At 43.2% G+C, this 7,454-nt stretch overlaps 1 long non-coding RNA gene across 5 annotated transcripts in view; it reads right to left on the reverse strand.

Moving 5' to 3' along the window:
- The window catches only part of LOC145720627 (uncharacterized), a 177,213-nt gene that overhangs the window by 117,679 nt on the left and 52,080 nt on the right, over positions 1 to 7,454 (reverse strand). For 2 of the 5 annotated variants that reach the window (XR_014143736.1, XR_014143734.1), the window contains exon 4: positions 4,783 to 4,972. The exons of the other annotated variants lie outside the window; for them this stretch is intronic. This is a non-coding gene — a long non-coding RNA (uncharacterized LOC145720627). The remainder of the gene's footprint in view (positions 1 to 4,782; positions 4,973 to 7,454) is intronic. 5 annotated transcript variants of the gene reach the window in all.

The following is a 7,454-nucleotide window of genomic DNA, read 5'->3' on the forward strand; positions in this document are numbered from 1 at the left end:
CTTCCCACATACTAGGTCCTCAACATGGTGCTCGCTAAGTGGAATTCTTGCCTTAACTCTGGCAACTTGAAACATGAACTATTGATTTCACAGGCTGAGATCTTTGAAGATTTTCAAAGTCTCAGAACCACTACCCAGTCAGAGAAGTTCAAAGAATGAATTTATTGACAGGCTTATTCTGCTCTCAAAAGTCATATACACTTCAGTCAGGAGAGGCCAGGGGAAAGGCTGATCACTGGGGAGCTTTTGCCTCTTCACAGACTGTCTGATATCAGAGGAGAGGAACTTCCCTTGGTCTGCACGCAGATCATATGAACACCATGAGCATAAAACTAGCCCTTCCTGGGCGCCTGGGTGGCTCAGTTGGTTAAGCGACTGCCTTTGGCTCAGGTCATGATCCTGGAGTCCCTGGATCGAGTCCTGCATCGGGCTCCCTGCTTGGCAGGGAGTCTGCTTCTCCCTCTGACCCTCCCCCCTCTCGTGTGCTCTCTCTCATTCTCTCTCTCTCAAATAAATAAATAAAATCTTTAAAACAAACAAACAAAAAAACTAGCCCTTCCTATGGGCACCCAGTATACTCAGTTCTTGCTCCCTATAGCAAGGGACCATGTGGCATAGGAACAGCAAAGCTGGCCCACCCCACTGGGCCCCATGTGGGAAAGCTTTGTGCCCCATGCTGGGGCCTCAGTCTCCTTTCTCTACTGAGAGGTTTGGAATACTGGTATACCTGGAGGCCAAAACTTGCAAAGCTTAAGCCATTATTTCTAGAGAGGCCTCACTCCCTATGCTCCCTGACTCCTTCCAGATTCTCTCTTTCTTTACATAACTAGTTATAATTTACTCTGAGGTTTTTAAGATGGACTTTGTGCTCCCTGAATGACAAGTAATACTATCAATGTCAATTAGCGATGATACAAAGTCCTAACACCTAACACACACACAGACACACACACATGCACGCACACACAAACAATAAACAAATAAGAGTTAAGAAAACCCTCTATGTAGTACACTAATTGAGAAAGCCACGTTATGTACAGGCTTTTTTGAAAGAAGCCATTTACTGCACTGACCTAAAATTTCATGGCCTCTTCTGGGCTTCCAAGTAGGACCATAGAACCCGCCTGATAGCCCTGCTGTGCCAAACCAGCCAGAAGACAGGGAGAGATGAGAGAGTCATGGGTCAGAACCCACAGAGATAGAGATAGAAAACCCCAGAATGTCCGCTCCTAGATTCTGATGGCATTGGTGACAGGCAGCCCATTGCAGAGAGAGAAGCTGTCCATCACTTGTTGCTAAATGGGGAGGATACAGCTTCCCTTCCTTCTAGGCCATATAAAATTCTAATTCTTTACAAATTTTCCCAAGATTCACATAAAAAATGATCAGGTGGCACTCCAAAGCTGAATACTTGCAGATCTTACAAACAAACTAGAAACTAGCCTCAGGACTGCTCAGAAAATGAGGGCATTTGGGCAAGGCCTGAAGCTGGGGACTTCAGCAGGTGGGGGTCAGAAGCCGGTGCTGGAAATAAACAACTTGCCCCAGGGGCTCGAAACTGGGAGGGACCCAAGTTCCCAGAAAGGGCAGTGCTGCTCCAGCTGAACAGCCCAGGCAGTTTGCTCTCAATTATCCACCCCATGTGTAATTTCAGGAAAACTTCTTTTGTAAATTGCAGATTTTTTGACACTTAACTCAGGCAAAATGAGTTGTCCAACAGTGATTTCATGCCCAAGTAAACCTGTCATCTTCACTCTTAGCCTTTTCCTTCCCTTCTTACAGAGAAAAAGGATCCAGACATTTTCCAAGAGAAAATAAACTCCCAAAACTGAAAGATTGGAGTTTTCAAGTTTGCTTAAAATGCTGAACCTAAGAAGGGGGTTCTCAAGTTGGCAAAACGCTTCCCTCCCACATCCCTACTAAGTCACCACCAACTCCAGAGGCTCTGACTCAAAGAATGTGTAAGCCTGAGCCTCATCTCATAAACACACCATTTCCATGCCCCATGTTCTAGATTCCTTGTTAGCACAGTGCAACTCAGGGTCAGGGCAAATAAGGTAAGGAGACCATTCAAGTTCAACTTCTGAAGCTGTTTTTTTCTCGGCTCAAGTTTAGGTAGAGGCCAAGAGGGCTGTTTTCACTATTGTTTCAAACTAAACTGCTGACAACTAAGAAGTATGAACACTTGGCAGAATTTCAAACTCCAACAATAAGCAAACGGCACGGGGAGATTGTTTTGTGTTGCTTTTCTATGGAAGAATGCCTTTCTAACTTGTGATATTCCCGAAAGCTATGGACTCAGGACTTCAGTGGCCACCCCGGTGGCCCTCGGAGCAGTCTGTTTGGGCAGGTTAACCCCAAGGGTCCAGAGGCATTTGATGTAGGGGACCACTGACAGCCCAAGGGGCATTCTCAGGAACAGGTGTCCTCCTTCCTCTGGAGGGAATTGCAATTAGAACAGATTACCAAAACTGTCATGAGAGCTGAAGATGACTGAAAATCTTGGCTAACTGGAGAGCACCAAGCAGATTCCAGAAGGGTTATCTCCCTTCTCCTCTTTAACCCCCACTTCTGTCCCAGTGTTTAAGATTGATATGGTTTGCCTCTCCCTGAATTCACTCATTCACTCAATACCTCACCCTCTCCCACACCTCCCTCGTCTGTTTCACCCATGATCCAGATCTTTCCCAGTCCCCTCTTCTCTCAAAACCCCTAATTGTGTGTACTATTTCCTCTGGGCTCTGTCATCACTCAATGGAAGCTGAGTTACCTGATAAAATCATTTCTACTAATGTGCCAAGTCTCACAGGGGATATATGCATTCATTGGGTTCTTTCTAGAGAAGCTGTGTTAACCGGGGAAGTGATTTTAAGTATGGAAGACCAATGACTGGAATTTTGAGGGGCATGAATTAATGAGAAGTCCTGATTCAATGACGAGTAGCAGAAAGCCAGCTGAAACGAATTTGAACAAAAGAAGGAGTTAATTGGCTTATGCGACAGGGAAGGGCAGGGGTGGAGTTGGCCTCAAGCCCAGCTGTAGAGGAACCCTGTCAGGACCTGCACTGACTGCCATCGCAGCCCTTGCCATGTGTTGGCCCCGTTTTTATCAGCTTCTCCACTTGGCAGGACCCACACATGTTTACAGCTTCCATCAAGAGAAAAGACTTCTTGGCATCTTGGGAGAAGGACTCTGATTGGCTCAGCTTCAATCACGTGCCCATTTCTGGCCCAATCACTGAGGCCAGGAGATTTGACCAGTGTTTTCATTTTCTGTTGCCACACCAAGTGGCTTAAAGAAGGTCACATTTATTAACTTATGGTTCTGGGTCTCACAAGTCCAGCAGAGTTTCCCCCAGACTAAAATCCAGGTGTTGGAAGGATACGTTCCTTTCTGTAGGCTCTAGGGGAGAATCCATTTTCCTGCTTATTCAGTTTATTGCTAGAATGTATTCCCTGTGTTTGTCAGTCTGCAGTCCCTGTTTCCTATTTCTTTCCTCATCTGTGGGCCATCCTCAGCTTCTAGTGCCCACTTGGAAGGGCCCATGTGATTACTCTGGACCCACCTAGATAATCCTGGATAATCTCAACATCCTAAAGTCCACAACCCTAATTCCATCTGCAAACTGCCTCTTGCCATGTAACGGCAATGTATATTAAAGAGCAGACTCGTATGTAAATCTCAATGAGTATGTAAAACATATTCCCAGGTTCTGAGAATAGAGCAACACCATCTTTTGGAAAGGGGGAGCAGCGTTATTTAATGATCAGAGCCAGGTTTTGGCCATATATCTGCACCTATGTAGCCAGAGCATGGGCTGGTGGTGATGGACAGCTCTAATACAACCATGTGGAAGGAAGAATAAGTTCCCTAGGGAAGAACAGGATGCTGTTCGCAGTGGGAGGAAAAAGAGAGAAATGCCCACTATAAGGCAGAATGGGCCTTATTACACATTTATGTCAGCATTCTGAAGTGTTGGTGGGCTTTTTGGTAGAAGTTTTAATATTTCCAATGGCAAGTACCTAAAACATGTTTTCATGAATAAATGAATGGATGAGAGGGGAGGCAAATCAGAGGCAGAGAATTAATCTGTTACCAAGTTTACCCATCCCAAAGTGCTAGAACTTTGTTGGGCTTAACTACGAGAGACACAGAGGAAACAGAAACTACTCATAGGAATTTGGCCCAAAGAATCATGCTCACATATGGCAACAGAAGACAGCCAAGAAGGAAGGGGACTGGGATCTGGCCCAAGACTCATGTGCTCAAGTAGACCAGGGGCTGGAACAGAGGAGGTTTAGCCAAAGAGGCTAAATACAGCATCTATGGGTTGTAGGATCCTGGACTGTTAGTTGAGACATATTGGCTATGGGTCAAATTCCTATAACCAGCCATACAACCTTAGATAAATCTGACCTTGGGTCAGTTTCATCTCCAGTGAAAAAGAGAGTAGGACTACCAAGGATGTCAGCGAAGTGCTTGCCACCAGTCCCCATCCCACATCTATCCCCGACATCCATAACCAACCACAGCACTCTTTGCACATGAGCCCTGGCCATCCTCAGAATCCTCAAGGCAGCTCTCCAACAGCCACTACTCATTAATCCAAGTCACAACATGTATTAAAACTCCTTGGCCATTCTAGAGTTAGAGAATTTCTAAAGTGCTTTCCAGCTTTGACATTTAATATTCTAAAGTTCTAAAATAGATTGATAGCTTAGGACCAAGGAAGACTAGACTCCCCCTTGCAAACTCCTAAGGCTGGATAAGGAGAAAAATTACCTGGTGGAAAAGGCAGATGGAGCTGTACAGCCTTCATGACTTAATCCCAGTAATCCTCAACAGATTCACTAGGAATTCAAATCGGAAATAAAATAAATCTTCCTCCTCACCAGAAGTCAAGACTCGCCACCTGAGTGCATTACGGATGCTTCACTGGATGTTTCATGATCCTTGATGTGCAGGTAATTGCCTTGAGATTACATAGATAAGCAATCTGAGTTTGGGGCAGGAAGAGATGGTGCAGATAAACTGAGAAATGCTGTAGGTCACTGCCCTAGAGTCTCCGCAATAGGGATTAGCAAAGAGGAAATTTATTAGGGTGTGGTCTCTGGGTTAATACCTGTCAGGAAGGAAGAAAGTAGGATTGACTGGAGGGTAATATTGGACTACAGACTCAGCAAAGGGCTCGGCTGACTGCATGATGAGCACTGAAGCTGGGCTGGACTTCCAGAGATGTCCCCAGTTGGGACAAGAGGGTCAGACCTTTATCTGCCAGTCATCTGATGGAGGCTGCCCCCAGGAAGGGTGCAGTCCTTGGGGGAAGAGGCAGTCTTCATAGAGGGCAGTTCCCAGAGAGGGCTGATAGTGGAGCACACCCAGAGTTGAGGGAATAGTTCAATCTGGAAGGAGGAGCTCAATGGCGCCACCTACCTAAGAAAAGAAGCAAATGGGGTCTCCTACCTAGATTGCCTCTTTAGGTGACCAGCTGTGCCCATGGATACTACTTTGTATTTTTCACTGGCACTGCAGAGACTATCCTCTGCGTCTTATACAATCTGTAGTTTCTTCAGGTGTTGACCAATGGCCATTGTTCTGGTTGTGCTCAGTAAAAATTACCAAGAGTGGGAGACATAACTGGTATGGAAGTTTCATTCTGGTGGACAAGTGTCATGAGTAATTTTAATGTTAATTTTATAGTAAAAATATCAATGGACAAATTATATTATCCATATCCTATAAGTTATGTAAAGATAGTATATTCATTTTCTAGGGCTGCCATAACAAAATGCCACAGACTAGGTTGCTAAAACAACAGAAATTTAATTTCTCACTGTTCTGGAGGATCAAAGACCAAGATCAAGGTGTTGGCAGGTTTGGTTTCTCCTGAGGCCCCTCTCCTTGATTTGCAGAAGGCCACCTTCTCCCTGTGTCTTCGCATTACCTTTCTCTGTGCATGCACATCCCTGGTGTCTCCTCACCTTCTTCTAAGGACACCAGTCCTTTAGGATTAGGATCCTACCCTTATAACCTCATTCAACCTTAATTACCTCTTTAAGGGTTTCATCTCCACATACAGTCACATTATGGGGGAGGGCTTCAACATATGAATCTGGGGACGAACAATTCAGTCCATACATATAGTTTAGAAAAATCATTTTAACACACTCTACCCATTAGTCTATGGATGAATGAATGGTAGAATGTAAGATTTATATACGGAGACCATTAAAAATACATTTTGAGATTTTTTTGGTCTCCTTTTGTTTCTGCTTCATTGTAGAGATTTTATTGGTTAGATCAGGATTTGGAAAAACAGAAAAGTTCAAGTTAAAAATAAAAATCACCCAAATTCCTATCTCCCATTTAAAAAAAATATATATTTGACATACTTCCTTCCAGTCATTTTTCTCAGCTACATATGAATTTCTTTTATGGATTAGATTGTATTATATATACATCTTGTATCTACATTTTCACTACATATTATCATTTTATCATTGCTCAATTTTAAAAGAAAGAGAATATTTCCACAATTTAATTGTCTGATATTTTATTTTATGAACTACTGCACCAAATATTTGCATGTGAATATTTTCTTGAACGTCTGGCTTCCTAATATATATATATATTTATAATCATTTCCTTTTTCCTTTCTTGCTATGCAAATTTTCAACATTCTTTTAGGCCCATTTCAAGCCCTCCCTCCTTGAGTAAAGTCTTCCCCATCATGTTTGGGGCATAATAACCTGGTCTTCCTTTGGATTTATGTAACATGCTTTCTATATTATTTGTTTAAGCCTATCCTTCTTGTGATATATCTTGAACTACTGTCACACCGTATTTTTGTTTTAAACCTTACTTCCTAAATGATTGCAAGCCTCTTGAGTACAAAGACTGCACCTTACATTATGCTATGGACCATTGCTCCTTACTGATTGATGGGCTGGTTGATTGATTAGTTTGCTGGTTGCTTTGCTGTTTTCTGGAAATAAAGACTCAATCTCCCATTGTCCATGGACATAACTTTTCCCCCTACTTATCCTTTGGAGGGTAATGGTTTGTGGCATTTCCACAGCAGGACTAAATTGGATGCATTGTGTTCCTTTGTGTTATCCTGATTTTCCTGCTCTGTGCGCCTTGACAGCAGGATAGTTCTATTACGCTATATCCTATTGTGTTATTATAATGGCTTAATTACTGTGTATGGGCTCCTAACTGAGAACTGGGGAGAGGGCACATTCTATAAATAAAATGTGCTATTGGTGACATTAATATGCCACCGGGTTTAGCTGTGTCTCCATTGCTCAGGGTCACATTAAAATTCAAAGTGTTGCCAAATATATGTTATAGGTAAAGAATCTATTTTAAATTCCTTCAGAGGGTGAATTAAGCTTCAGTCAAAACATGCTCCAGAAAGAGGAAATTTAATGTTCTGATGTGCCCTGTACTGT

Source organism: Leptonychotes weddellii, chromosome 3 (assembly GCF_054177405.1).
Source record: "Leptonychotes weddellii isolate Sample4059 chromosome 3, ASM5417740v2, whole genome shotgun sequence".
Lineage (NCBI taxonomy): Eukaryota > Metazoa > Chordata > Mammalia > Carnivora > Phocidae > Leptonychotes > Leptonychotes weddellii.